The following is a 14823-nucleotide window of genomic DNA, read 5'->3' on the forward strand; positions in this document are numbered from 1 at the left end:
TCTTTAGGTGTCATTACCAAAGGCTATGATGATGTCATATAGCCCATTTCAAATGCACAAGGAGAATTACTGGGGAGAAGAAAGAGAAGGGAAGTAGGCAAGGTATCTTTTTTTAAGACAGTTTTTGCACCTGCAGATTCTTAAACATCTTCCCCATTAGTCCAAGTAGACACAACAGAAGGTAGTCTAGAATAGGGAGTTAATTATAAAGAGAAGAAAACAGCAAACATCTTTCTAGTTTTTCCTTTCCTACCAGTCCTTCACCTTTCCTACTGAAGAGTTAAGTTTAATCTAAAAAGTTTGAAGTTTGTATACCCTTTAAGCCCCACTGCTATAACCTAGTTTGGGGGATGTGAAAAGTAGGTTATATAAAATTTTTTCTGAGTAATCAAAAGCACATCCAACATTTTCTGGAGACACAATACTATCTTCTACAAGATGGATTAGCATCTCTTCCTTCAAGTGTCTTGACTTGGAAGATGTGATCTCTGTTAAGATGCAGGTCCCTCCAGTCCTTGCCATGGGCCCTGCAGCCACCAAGATGCTGATACCTAAGAAGAATGGGATTGCCATCTATGAACTCCTTTTTAAGGAGGGAGTCATGGTGGCCAAGAAGGATGTCCACCTGCCTAAGCACCCAGAGCTGGCAGACAAGAATATGCCCAACCTTCACATCATGAAGGCCATGCAGTCTTTCAGGTCTTGAGGCTACGCGAAGGAACAGTTTGTCTGGAGACATTTCTACTGTACCTTACCAACAAGGGTATCCAGTATCTCTGATTACCTCCATCTGCCCCGCAAGATTGTGCCTGCCACCCTACACCACAGCCGTCCACAGACTAGCAGGATTTGGCCTAAAGGTCTGGAGGGTGAGCGACCTGCAAGGTTCACAAAAGGGGAAGCCAAAAGACCACACAGAGTGTTGTGCCCCCTGGTCCCATGAGAAAGCCAAGGCTGGGGATGGGTCAGCAATTGAATTCCAGTTTAGAGGTGAATTTGGTCGTGGGTGTGGTTAGTGACCTCAGTAAAACTGGAGAGGATTATATTGCATTGAATCAACTTACAGACAGAAAAAAAAAAAAAAAAAAAAAGATGCAGGTCCTTTTGCTTAAGCCAGTGTTTAACCTGTGGTTTGATTCCGACTGTCTTCGGAAACAATTTATGTTGAAGTTCAGTTGTGTCACAGGCCCTTATTTTACTTCTCTTTTTTTAAAAAAACTTGTTTTGGCCAGGTGCAGTGGCTCACGCTTGTAATCCCTGCACTCTGGGAGGCCGAGGCAGATAGATCACCTGAGGTCAGAAGTTTGAGACCAGCCTGGCCAACATGACGAAACCCTGTCTCTACTAAAAATACAAAAAATTAGTTAGGCGTGGTGGCGGGTGCCTGTAATCTCAGCTACTCAGAAGGCTGAGGCAGAAGAATCGCTCAAACCTGGGAGGTGGAGGTTGCAGTGAGCTGAGATCGTGTCACTGCATTCCAACCTCAGCAACAAGAGCGAAACTCCGTTTCAAAAAAAAAAAAAATGTTTTTAAAGACAGGGTCTCACTACGTTGCCCACGCTAGTCTTGGACTCCTGGGGTCAAGCGTTGCTCCTGCTTTAGCCTCCCAAGGAGCTGGAATCATGGGTGCACACCACCACGCCCGGCTACTACTTTCTTCAAAATTCGACTATTCTGACAGATTCTAGCTTAACAGTATATATTAGATAAATAAATGGCAATTTTCTGGAACATTCTTTAAAATAGTATAGACTTCACAGCAGTTGCAACTTCAGTTATTGTATTCTGCTATCATTTTGGTCTTCTTGTGACTTCTAAAAGCTGAATTTTCACTGCATATCCACATTCCATAATTTGCTAAACAGTTATTTAACAGAAGTAGCTATCAGACAATAGCACAACTCATATATACAAAAATACAATTTGTCAATCTAGATTTATGAAATTATTTAAAATTCTCAACCAAAGCATAGGCATTCAACATTCTCAATCACGGCCAAAGTAAATCTCAGTGACTGAGTACTTAAGAACCAGGTACAACACAAAATATAGTCATCTATGGGAGATAACTAGGGAATTACCTTTCGCACAAAATCAGTCTTGGAAAAAAATAACAACGTGTACATTTCCTCAGAATTATTTATTTATACCCTACTTTGTTACAAGATGATTTAAGACAGATTTCCTCAATAAATGGGAGGGGGCGCGATGACTCACGCCTGTAATCCCAGCACTTTAGGAGGCCGAGGTGGGCAGATCACTTGAGTGTTGAGGGGTTCGAGACCAGCCTGGTCAACATAGTGAAACCCCATCTCTACTAAAAATACAAAAATTAGCTGGGCGCAGTGGTAGGTGCCTGTAATCCAGGTACTCGGGAGGCTGAGGTAGGACAATCACTTGATCCCAGGAAGCAGAGGTTGCAGTGAGCAGATTGCACCACTGCACTCCAGCCTGGGCAACAGAATGAGACTCCATCTCGGAAAAAAAAAAAAAAAAAAAAAAATATTACAGGGATTCCAGCACTTTTCTCAATATATTCTGGCTAAATATGAGATGGTCACTTAAATTGAGCAGATGGGACTTCATTAAATCATGATGAAAATGAACAGTCAAGAAAAGAACTACTGTATAGAAAGGAACTTTGGTAAAGTGCATGAATAAAATTACATTTTGGTGGATATATCTTATTAATATTCATTTCCTCAACTCGCAAAGCAAATGACATCATTGTTTGTCACTTTAACTAGTTCTCTATTCAACAGTGGACCTACTGACAGATGCCCAAATAAAGATCACACACTAACATAAAAAGATATAACTGCAGTCAAACGTGGTGGCATGCACCTATATAGTTCCAGTGCTTTGGGAGACTGAGGACTGAGGATCGCCAGAACCCAGGAGTTTGAGGCTGCAATGAGCTATGATCGCACCACTGCACTCCAGCCTGGGCGACTGAGCCAAACCCTGCCTCTAAAATAAATAAATAATAAAAAATTATAACTGCCTTCAGTTTATTTTATAAGACTTTGTGGTGAAATGGGGGGGAAAAAAAAAGTTGTAACTGTACTTGGAGATACCAACCAGATGGGCCATTCTCACAAACTGATCAAATGATCACCACGGTGCTGTTAAAAACAAGTTTACAAATTGTGACTTTTCCTTCATTGAAAACTGATCAAGAAAGCAAACTCACCAAATTATAATCTTGTCTTTGTATAGTGGTCTGTCCCAGACTGACAAAACACAAAATTGGGCAATTATCCATGTTGTGAAAGGATTCACTATACAAAAACAAAACTTAAAAATTAATGTAAGTTTTCTTCTCATTGTCAACTCCAACAGTACATTTAAAATGGGATTCCAGGCTGGGTGTGGTGGCTCTCACCTATAATCCAAGCACTTTGGGAGGCTGAGGCAAGACTGCAAGACCAGCCTGGGCAACACAAAGAGACCTCATCTCTACAAAAAAATATTAAAAGATTGGCCAGGTGTGGTGGTGTGTGCCTATAGTCCTAGCTGCTTGGGAGGCTGGGGCAGGAGGATCACTTGAGTCACGAGTTCAAGGCTACAGTGAGCTGTGACTCCTGCACTGTGCTCCAGCCTGGGCAACAGAGAGAGATCCCTGTCTCTAAAGAAAAAAAGAAAGAGGAAAGAAAGAAAAGAAACATGCTGGGTTTCAGGAACAATGAGCCTAAGATTTGAAAGATTTCTGTGGAAAAATCAAGTCACTAAGTCACACAAAGATAATTATAGCTGGTAATAACTCATCTTTTTTTTTTTTTTTCCTTTTGAGACAGGGTCTTGATCTCGCTCGGTCACCCAGGCTGAAGTGCAGTGGCATGATCATGGTTCACTGCAGCCTCACTCTCCAGGGCTCAAGCAATCCTCCCGCCTCAGCCTCCTGAATCCCTGGGACTACAGGCACATGCCATCACACCAGGCCAATTTTTAATTTTTTTGTAGAGAAGAGTCTCACTATGTTGCCTGAGCTAGTCTCCAACTCCTGGGCTCAAGCAATCCTCCCACCTCAGCCTCTCAAAGTGCTGGGATTACAGGCATGAGCCACCGTGCCCAGCCAGCTAATGAGGATACTTCACCTACTTTATATTACAGTTAACAGTTAATTACAAGTTCCTAAATCACAAAATGTCCTACTTACTCTTACTATAACAAAGTAAAATAGTACTACAGGAAAAATCCATTACTATACAATAAGATACATAGTTAGGTGTTGGAAACAAGCAACAGTAAGTACTTACTGATTATCTTACCATTTTATAATAAATCATAACTTTGAATAATTTACTAGAAAGTTTAAAGTTCTCTGACTAGGAAAAATGGACCTTTTTCCATAAAGTTTTTGGTTTTGTTTGGGGCTAACCCAAACACTTTTATTTAAACCAACTTTTGTATGAAGTATACAGATTATACACAAAATAATCTATTACATTCTGGGACAACCTGGTGAGACAATGCCTCTACAAATAAATTAAAATAGCTGGACGTGGTGGTTCATGCCTGTAGTCCCAGCTACTGGGGAGGCATAGGTGTGAGGAATGCTTAAGACCAGGCATCAGAGGCTGCAGTGAGCTAGAATACTACTACTGCATTCCAACCTGGGTGGCAGGTTGGAATAATAATAATAATAATAATAATATTTTACATATACATAATTTTGAGACAGGGTCTTGCTCTGTCTCAAATATACATAAAATAAATATTATTACTAATAAAATATATAAAATAATATTATTATTACAACCTAATAGTCTTTAGCCAATGAGTAAGAGAATAGCTGAAACTGTGTAACAGTCTGTTTATAGGCTATTTCCATATGTAGGCTGATAAAAACAACTCTAATAATATAGCTTTTAAATAATATAGCAATTATTTAACTGCATTCTCATAAATAAAGTATGTTCTAATTTTCACTGCTCAGGAACAGTGAAATACTTTATAATTTGGCAGGAGGAAGATTTACTCCCCATATATTAAATATAAACAGTAGAAAGAATCTTTATAGTTTTGTAACTGACCAGTTTCAACAGCACCCCTAATTGGTGTGGGGTTAGCAAAAAGTTTGTGGTTGTTAACAATCATTGTATATAGAACTGAGCAAACCAGAAGAAACCCAGGACCTTTGATTCAACAACTTTGTAAATCCTTACTTCGAATATTACAAATTTTTCTGTAACTACATATGATTTGATTTTTGAAGATCTTTATTTCCTGCTTATCCATTACTATATAATAGTAAGTGTGCTGAGGTAAAGCTGTGAGACTCAATTAAAGGAAAATTTTAATCATAGAGGTCTTTAGATAGCAATATAGGCAAGAAGCTCTCTTTAGGTCTGGGGAGGGACCAGAGTATAGGCTTATTTATGGGTGACCACTTAGCCCAAGAGTGTGAGTAGGTGGAAGTGAGTATAATTTGCAGATACTAGTACGCCAAAACTCTGGGCATGGTTAATTCAGATACTAGTCCAGATGCAGAAGATTTCAGGAAAACAAACCAAAAGCCTGAGTCAGGAGCTTTGAGACTGAGCAGGTAACAGGAAGCAAAGGAGGCTAAAGAACATGGTCAGGCCGACGGCAGTGGCTCACGCCTGTAATCCCAGCACTTTGGGGGGCCGAGGCGGGGGGATCACGAGGTCAGGAGATGGAGACCATCCGGGCTAACACGGTGAAACCCCGTCGCTACTAAAAATACAAAAAAGTTAGCCGGGTGTGGTGGCGGGCGTCTGTAGTCCCAGGTACTCAGGAGGCTGAGGCAGGAGAATGGCGTGAACCCGGGAGGCGGAGCTTGTAGTGAGCTGAGATCGCGCCACTGCACTCCAGCCTGGGCGACACTCCATCTCAAAAAAAAAAGAACATGGTCAGAAGACCATATCCCAGAAGCATCTGAAAGAAGTCTGATGCAGCTATCTGGAAGCAGCAAGTGTCCTGTGTGTCTTTTTTTTTTGGTAGGGTCGGGGTTTCACCGTGCTTTCTAGGCTTGTCTTGAACTCCTGGGCTCAAGTGATCCATCTGCCTCAGGTCCCAAAGTGCTGGGATTACAGGCGTGAGCTACCATGCCTGGCCACAGAAAGTGTCCTGTCTTGAAGATTGTGCTCAGGGGATAATGAGTCTTTTTTTATAGAAGACATACTAGTCATTTGTGAAGAACATATGCTGAACAAAATAGAAAAATTTTAAATGTTAGACACACAATAAGGAAAGCAGTAAAACCCTGAAACTGTAGGTAGTTAAGAATTTTAAATATTTGCGTTTTTATTCACAGATGGTCTTCAACTTTCACAGTCTGATTTTCATATATTATATACTTACGTACCTAAGAGCCTTTTCAACGTGGATTTTGTATTTTGTGTTCACCAGCTGACAAACTATTGAGCTACTGAGTGAACGTAGTACTGGCTCACCAACATTTCACTTTTGGCAGTATCACCATGTTGATGCATCTCTGTGAAATTATTATTTTATTGGATTTAGGGGAAAATGCAAGTGTTAGTATCAACAAAAAGAAGCATCTCAATGTAACAGATTGCTTTCAGGTGTTAAGCCTTCCATGTGCTCAATTACGAATAATGGATAATAAAATGAAAGTGTGTGCCCAAATGTTTGAACTATATTATTGAAGATTATACCAAAAAGGTTAAGTATAATTTAGGATTTTATAATATTTGTTAACTCGCTGAGCACCTGCTATACAACATTTGAGTCTGACTTTAACCTGCATGGCTTTCACCCATGTTTCCATGGATACACATTTGTAAATTTCAGGACTTGAGAACCTTAAGACATTTTTAGAAAATGTGAAGAATCTCCAATTTCATTTTTAGCTTTAAAATATTTTTGTAACTTGTTTCTTACCCCCAAAGGTTGCGGAAGGTTTCCTATATTAACTATTTTGACCCTACGAGTTCCATGGTGGATTACAATAGTCAGAAGAAAAGAGAAGGGCAGATAAATGTTTCAATCTGTCTTCAAACATTTAAATATGGCTTACAATAAAATAAAAGTTTAACCTAATCCTATTACCTATTTTGTCACAGACTGTACATCTTCTTTTTACTTTTTATTTTTGCTTAGAGAGGGGGTCTCACTCCGTCATCAAGGCTGGAATGCAGTTGCACAGACAGCTCACTGCATCCCAGAACTGGGCTCAAGCAGTCCTCCCACCTCAGCCTCCTGAGCAGCTGTGACTACAGGTGTATCCCACTATGTGTGGCTCATTTTTAAAATTTTTTGTAAAGAAGGGCTCTGCTATGTTGCCCAGGATGGTCATGAACTCCTGGCTTTAAGTGGTCTTCCTGCCACAGCCTCCTAAAGTGCAGGGATTACAGGCGTGAGCCACTGGGCCTGGCCTTTTAGTTTTTAAACGAGGTATCTGAGTACATTTCCTTATTTCCTGCTTCATATGACTTTTACTATCAAAAGGAATTCTTTTTACCCCATCTTTAGGCTTTCTGCTGTTTAAAAATACAACTTAGCTGGGCATGGTGGTGGGCAGTTGTAGTCCAAGCTACTCAGGAGCCTGAGTGCAGGAGGATCGGTTGAGCCCAGGAGTTTGAGGCTGCAGCAAGTTATGATCTTGCCCCTGCACTCCAGCCTGAGTGACAGAGCGAGATCCTATCTCTAGAAAAGGTGGGGGTGGGGGCAGGGGAGGAGGGGTGATGGGGGGGAGGGATAATACAAATACAGTAAATAAAAATATAACTCTTCCTTAATCCCCTGTCCTTTTTCGGCCAGGCTCTCTCCTCCTCAAACCACTCTCATCTTCATTTTAGATCGTGAAATATCCAGATAGTCTTGGATCTCTTCTTCCCTTTTAATTCTAGAAATTCTCAGAACTTAATTCTTTGCCTGCTTTTTCTTCATTACTCATTCCCACAGAGACATCTTCATATCATGTCTCTATTGATGAAGACTTCATTTTTCATCTTCAGCCTTCTGACATATGTATTTTCCGTTTCTTAGTGTATTCACTTTGAATGTCCACTGTCACCTAAAATGTAACATGCCTAAAACAGAATTGTATTCTGAATTTATTATTTTAAAAAATAAACCGCTAGAGAATTTTAGATTTATGGAAAAGTTGAGAAGACAGCACACAGAGTTCCTATATGCCTTCTCATTTTCCCCTATAGTTAATAGCTTACTTTATAAAGTGCAATCTGTCACAACTAAAGAACCAACAAGGCCGGGCGCAGTGGCTCAAGCCTGTAATCCCAGCACTTTGGGAGGCCGAGATGGGCGGATCACAAGGTCAGGAGATCGAGACCAACCTGGCTAACACGGTGAAACCCCATCTCTACTAAAAAAAATACAAAAATCTAGCCGGGTAAGGTGGTGGGCGCCTGTAGTCCCAGCTACTCAGGAGGCTGAGGCAGGAGAATGGCGTGAAACCGGGAGGCGGAGCTTGCCGTGAGCTGAGATCCAGCCACTGCACTCCAGCCTGGGCGACAGAGCGAGACTCCGTCTCAAAAAAAAAAAAAAGAACCAACAATGGGTCACATTTTATTCAGATTGTACTATAGGTATTTGATGAGGATTATGGTTAATTTTTTGTGTTAACTTGACTGGGCCACATGCATTTGGCCAAACATTGTTCTGGGTGTGTCTACAGTGCTGTTTTTGGATGAGATTAGCATTTGGACAGGCAGACTAGCAAAGCAGACTGTCCTTCCCAACGTGGGTGGGTCCCATTCCATCAGTTGAAGGTCTGAATAGAACAAAAAGGCTGAAGCTCCCCCAGGACTCCAGACTCCAAGAAAGGGGGGATTTCCTTCTAACTGCTTTGAATTGGGACCTCAGTTTTTGTCTTTTTTTGTTGTTGTTTTTTTTTGAGACGGAGTCTCTGTCGCCCAGGCTGGAGTGCAATGGCACAATCTCAGCTCACTGCAACCTCCACCTCCCAAGTTCAAGAGATTCTGCCACCACAGCCTCCCCCTGAGTAGCTAGGATTATAGACACCTGCCATCAAGCCTAGCTAATTTTTGTAGAGATGGGTTTCACCATGTTGGCCAGGCTGGTCTTGAACTCCTAACCTCAGGTGATCTCCCTGCCTCAGCCTCCCAAAGTGCTGGGATTACAGGCATGAGCCACTACGTCCAGCCTGGGACCTTAGTTTTTTCCTACCTTTAAACCTGAACTGAAACACTGGGTCTTGAGCCTGCCAGCATTTGGACTAGAACCATGTCATCAGCTCTCCTGAGTCTCCAGCTTGCTGACTGAAGATACTGGGGCCTGTCAGCCCCATAACAGCACAAGCCAATTCCTTATAATAAATTGCTTTCTATATCTCCACAGAGATATTATACATCTGTCAAATTAAGTTTAGCCTAGGCTGGGCCTGGTAGCTCATGCCTGTAATCCTAGCATTTTGGGCGGCCAAGCGGGGAGGACCACTTGAGTTCAGGAGTTCCAAATCAGCCTGGGCAATATGGTGAAACCTTGTCTCTATTTAAAAAAAAAAAAAAAAATCAAGTTTAGCCTAAAGCCGCCTCCTAACATATTTTAAGTTGGGCATAACAGTTTCTCAGTACATAGGGAACTATAACCTAACTAGACGTGTACACTGCAACCTACTCTTGTAACAAGCAGACAAGTCTAAGCCAATCACAGCAGCCATACTTCAATCACTCAGGCCAACTGCTTAAACTATGTTCAGATAAGGCAAACGCCACCAAGCTGGAACCAATCCAGCTGTTTCCGACCCTCATTTTCATTTTCTATATGTCACTTTCCTTTTTTCTGTCCATAAATCCTTCTGACCAAGTGGCAGCATGAGTTGCTCTGAACCCGTTCTGGCTTGTGGGCTGCCTGATTAGTACATTGTTCTTTGCTCAATTAAACTCTGTTAAGTTTAATTTGTCTAAAGTTTTTATTTTAACAGATGGTGTCAGAAGTGAGATTTGAAGCAGAGCTTCCAGAGATCGCCAGGAGCACCAAGTGACTAAGCAAGGCACCCACAAGGCCCACTGTTCCCAGTACTCTCTTGCAGCAACTGGGAACAGCAGGTACGTTTTCTCTTGGATTCTGAAGCTCCATGGATTTGGATTTTGGGTTATCCAAGTTTGAGCAAATGTTTTTATCCGAACTGAGTTCAGAAGTTGTGACAGAAACTGGACTGGGTTGAAGATAGCATTGGCTCTGGTAATTAACTGGCTTGGATCCAGATAGAGGCCTCAGATGTTTGACTGGGAAGACAGAAACTGGCCATGAATGGCAATGCTCCAGGGAGTATGAACTATGGTGCTCAAAAACTCGCAGGCATTTTTTTGTTCTATCCCCTTTGCTTCGTTTTCTTGCTTGTTTAGGTAAAAAATAGTCATTGGTTAAGTTGATCAAGGAAACCTGAGAGCCAAAGCCAAAATTCAATGTAAACACTAGATCCTTAATTCTTGAAGAAACGAGTACTCTACCTTTCAGCTCTGCCTACCTATAAATGTAGGAAGTATTAGGCCCCAAAAGCAACAAATGCTTACAGAAATGGTGAAATCTTACTAAAGGTAATTTAAAATTAGAGTGGAACAGTCCAAATTAACCACACTGTACTTTAAATAGTGAATTTGAAAACGAGGACTCCCAAATCAGGCTTATGTACGGATGCCTACTCATATACAGGAGCTTCTAAAAAGATTTCAATATTCTTATCACCTCTTTCTAAAAATGTTTTTTGTTGTTGTTGTTGTTAGGGAGTCTCACTCTGCAGCCCAGTCTGGAGTGCAGTGGTGCAATCTCAGATCACTGCAACCTTCGCCTTCTGGGTTCAAGCGACTCTCCTGCCTCAGCCTCCTGAGCAGCTGAGATTACAGGCGCCTGTCACCATGCCTAGCTAATTTTTGTATTTTAGTGGCGACAGGGTTTCACCATGTTGGTAAGGCTGGTCTCGAAATGCTGACCTCAAATGATCTGCCCACCTTGGCCTCCCAAAGTGCTGGGATTACAGGCATGAGACACTGTGCCTAGCCCTAAAAACTCTTTATAAAAGACAAAGCTTAAGCAACTAATTGTAAGAAAAATTAAACTTGAGCTGGGCATGGTGGCTTAGGCCTGTAACCCCAGCTACTTGGAAGCTGAGGTAGGAGGATCTCTGGAAGCCAGGAGTTTGAGACCAGCCTGGGTAACACAGCAACCCCAACTCAAAAGAAAAAAAGAAGGGAGAAAGGGAGGGAGAGAAGGAAGGAAGGAGAGAAGCAATTCTGTATATAGAATATGTAAAGAAAGTAAGATCTGTTTTTGTAAGGAAAGCTATAAAGGCATAAAAATATGTGTTTGCTGTGAAAAAAATAGTTTAGAAGTTATTTAAAGGTTATATCAAGTTGAATGCATTTTTAGAAGAGATACAGTCTGGCACCATGCAGTCCCGCACAGTCCTGCTTGGTCTCATGGCAGCACCTGGGGGTGCCCAGCTGGAGGGATGGGGCAGGATCTGGGCCAACAGGTAGCCAGCCAGGATCGTGCAGCAGCCAGCACTTTCCTCCTGCTGGTGCCAGAGCTGGGCAGGCAGGGCAGCGTGCCTGTGAGCAGCCTGAGAAGGCTGAGGTCCCTGCCCCCATTATTTATACCTAGGCCTGCACCCTCACACCCTTCATGGCCATAATCAAATTTTCTTGTCAATTATGTCTTTAACCATGATCATTTTAAGTTGTTTCCACAGTTAACTGCTTAATACAGATGCATTTTCTTTAAGCTCTTTACAAGCAAGTAAAATCTAGAGCATTATGTCTTCAAGAACGTTCATGGAAAGGAATGGAAAGGACCCTAATAAGCACTACTGAACACAGGTTTCTGATACTTCAGGCTCATCTAATTTGGACTGGGTAAGAATTCCCAGAACTTTAATAAAGAGACTGGTTTATAAAACTGCTAACCCAAGCAGGACAAAAATTAACTGATACTAAGAAAATACTCTGCCAGATTTTCATGCTAAATCAGCCAGTACTAAAACTGTTAAGATATGCAACTTGAATGAACTCTATGTTCCAAGTCAAATTACCTATGATAACCCATTTAATGAACAGTGCTATGCACCTGAATTGGAGAAAAAAAATTGGTATTTAACAGACTACAAATGCAACATTAAGCATGAACTCACAAAGCCTGCACAGCCACCCGGTCCTTCCTGAATCCGTAAAGCTTCCATTATTAAAAGCTCTGCACTCCATGACTCATCATGGAAGACAGAAAATGATCCAAACAGAAAACATATACATTGGTGTGGTGACTGCTCTAAATTGCTAAAAATGGTTTATGACCAATGTTTGGCTTATCAAACCTATAACCTGGGAAGATAATTAAAACTTCAGGTACCTGATGGGCCATTTGAACATTTATAGAGGAATTTCATTCAACTGTCATTTTCAACACATGTTTTCTGGTAAAAGATTTCTCATGCAAGAAGGCTGATGCCGTAATAGTAGCTAAAAGGTTGTCAGAAAATGTGTTTCCCTCATGGGGCATTCCTGGAGAAATCTCCAGTGATAATGGCACTTGTTTCACTGGACAAGTTGTAAAACAGTTAAGTAAGGTATTACAGACATAACAGCTTTAGGCGAAGCTAACTGAACTGACTGGTTGCCTTGGTCAAAGGTATTGCAGATTAATGACAATCAGATCTACTTCCAGTAGAAAATATAAGTTGACTCATTATGAAATAGTCACTGGAAGGCCTATGCTGCTAATAATAGAACTTTATGTATCTTCCTCTCCCAAATTCTGATATGAATAAATGCTACAAGGCTTTAATGTATTATACCAAAGTGTATTTTCACCAGCTAAAGGAAGCTTTTCTTTTTCTTTTTTATAGAGTCTTGCTCTGTTGCCCAGGCTGGAGAGCAGTGGTGTGATCTCGGCTCTCTGCAACCTCCCCCTCCCAGGTTCAAGCAATTCTTGTGCCTCAGCCTCCCAAGTAGCTGGGATTACAGGCACGGGCCACCACGCCCAGCTAATTTTTGTATTTTCAGTAGAGACAAGGTTTCACCATGTTGGTCAGGCTGGTCTTGAACTCCTGGGTTCCAGAGACCTGACCTCCAGTGATCTGCCCACCTCAGCCTCCCAAAGTGCAGGGATTACAGGCATGAGCTACCACACTGGCAGTAAAGGAAGCTTTTCATGATCTGCCCACTGAGGACAATCAAATCCTTCACAATCTAGAACCTGGAGGTTGGTTCTTCTTGAAATGACATCAGGAAAACACTGCCCTTGTTACCCACAATGAAGCAAAACTTTGGGGCCTCGAACACTGGGTCAATTGATATCACAATGCAGGAGGGGCCCTCCAGACTTGGAATTGTACACCTGTTGGAAATCTTAAGGTAAAGCTAACCAGTTAGGAAAGGTTTTCTCCAGAAGCAGACGGCACCCCAGACATGGACAGCTTTCCCAAGAGCACGGATCAAAACTTCTCCGCCATCATGTGACTCTTACTTCTCAATGTTTTCCTTGTTTATGCCTCTGTGAACAACAGAAAAGGGGTCTTATGGTGCACCCATGGGGCACACTTTTATTTGTGAATACTTTTACAGCCAACCTTATCCATAGACATTATGGATTAATAGATGAAAGATGACAGTCCAATGTGGGCTAGGAATTTTAATGGCTCTGTCAGAAACAGAACACTGGTCCACTCCTTTTAACCTACATCAGAGGTGAAAAAGAACACTAGCACTTGGAAGCCTTCAACATTATGAAGGGTCACCATTGTTAGGTCGCTTTTTCCGGAGTATGGAGTAAACAATGCAGTGACTAGAAATTTGTCCCTTGTGGGCTGGGCGCAGTGGCTTATGCCTGTAATTACAGCACTTTGGGAGGCCAAGGTGGGCGGATCACTTGAGGTCAGGAGTTCAAGACCAGCCTGGTCAAAATGGGGAAACCCCGTCTCTAGTAAAAATACAAAAATCAGCTGGGCATGGTGGCGTGCACCTGTAGTCCCAGCTATTCGGGAGGCTGAGGCACAAGAATTGCTTGAACCCAGGAGGCAGAGGTTGCAGTGAATAAAGATCACGCCACTATTGCACTCCAGCCTGGGCAACACAGTGAGACTCTGTTTCAAAAAAAAAAAAAGAAAAGAAAAAGAAATTTGTTCCTCATGATATGCTCTATAGCAGATTCTACTGCAAAGGCTATGGTTACGAAACAGACTTCTTTAAATTCTCTTGCTAAAGGTCTACTGGATAATAGAATTGCTCAAGGTTGCCTACTGGCTAATCAGGGAAGTATCTGTGAAGTTGCTGATACTTTTATTTTTTTTCTTTGAGACAGGGTTTTGCTCTGTCACCCAGGCTGAAGTGCAGTGCCTCAATCACAGCTCATTTGGCCTCAATCTCCTAGGCTCAAGTGCTCCTCCCACCTCAGCCTCCTGAGTAGTGGGACTACCAGCACATGCCACGAGGCCCGACTAATTTTTGTATTTTCTGTAGAGACAATGGTCTTGCTATGTTGCTTAGGCTGCCTTGAACTCCCGGCCTCGGGGATCCTCCTGCTTCAGCCTTCCGAAACGCTGGGATTAACAGGCGTGAGCCACCATACCAGGCCTTGCTGACACTTGTTGCATGTGGATGAATATACTGGATAATACAGAGATTCAGTTGTAGGGGATTAATGAACTGGTGGCTTGGTTGAAATGAGTAGATTGTTTATCTTGCTCATTCTTTGATGTATTTGATTTTAGTTGGTTTGGTTCGTGTGAACTCTGGCTAAGGAGCATACTCCAAACTCTTAGTATTTTCCTCCTAATAGTCGTAATAGTCTCCCTGGTGCACTATATTCTCTCAAAAGTTATAAATGTTTGCATGCAGCCATCTATATAAGTTCAAATGC

General features: G+C 41.9%; 1 protein-coding gene and 2 long non-coding RNA genes across 7 annotated transcripts in view; 1 reads left to right on the forward strand and 2 right to left on the reverse strand.

The window, feature by feature from the left end:
- GLG1 (golgi glycoprotein 1) overlaps positions 1–14823 on the reverse strand; it is a 158848-nt gene that overhangs the window by 100413 nt on the left and 43612 nt on the right. The gene's annotated exons all lie outside the window — the stretch shown is intronic.
- Positions 1–14823, reverse strand: part of LOC144337743 (uncharacterized) — a 39364-nt gene that overhangs the window by 21312 nt on the left and 3229 nt on the right. The window lies entirely within an intron of this gene.
- Positions 7061–10790, forward strand: LOC144337736 (uncharacterized). The gene is made up of 2 exons (XR_013411220.1): positions 7061–8222; positions 9115–10790. It is a non-coding gene; the product is annotated as an uncharacterized LOC144337736 (long non-coding RNA).

The sequence above is a fragment of the Macaca mulatta genome, chromosome 20, assembly GCF_049350105.2.
Source record: "Macaca mulatta isolate MMU2019108-1 chromosome 20, T2T-MMU8v2.0, whole genome shotgun sequence".
Classification (NCBI taxonomy): domain Eukaryota; kingdom Metazoa; phylum Chordata; class Mammalia; order Primates; family Cercopithecidae; genus Macaca; species Macaca mulatta.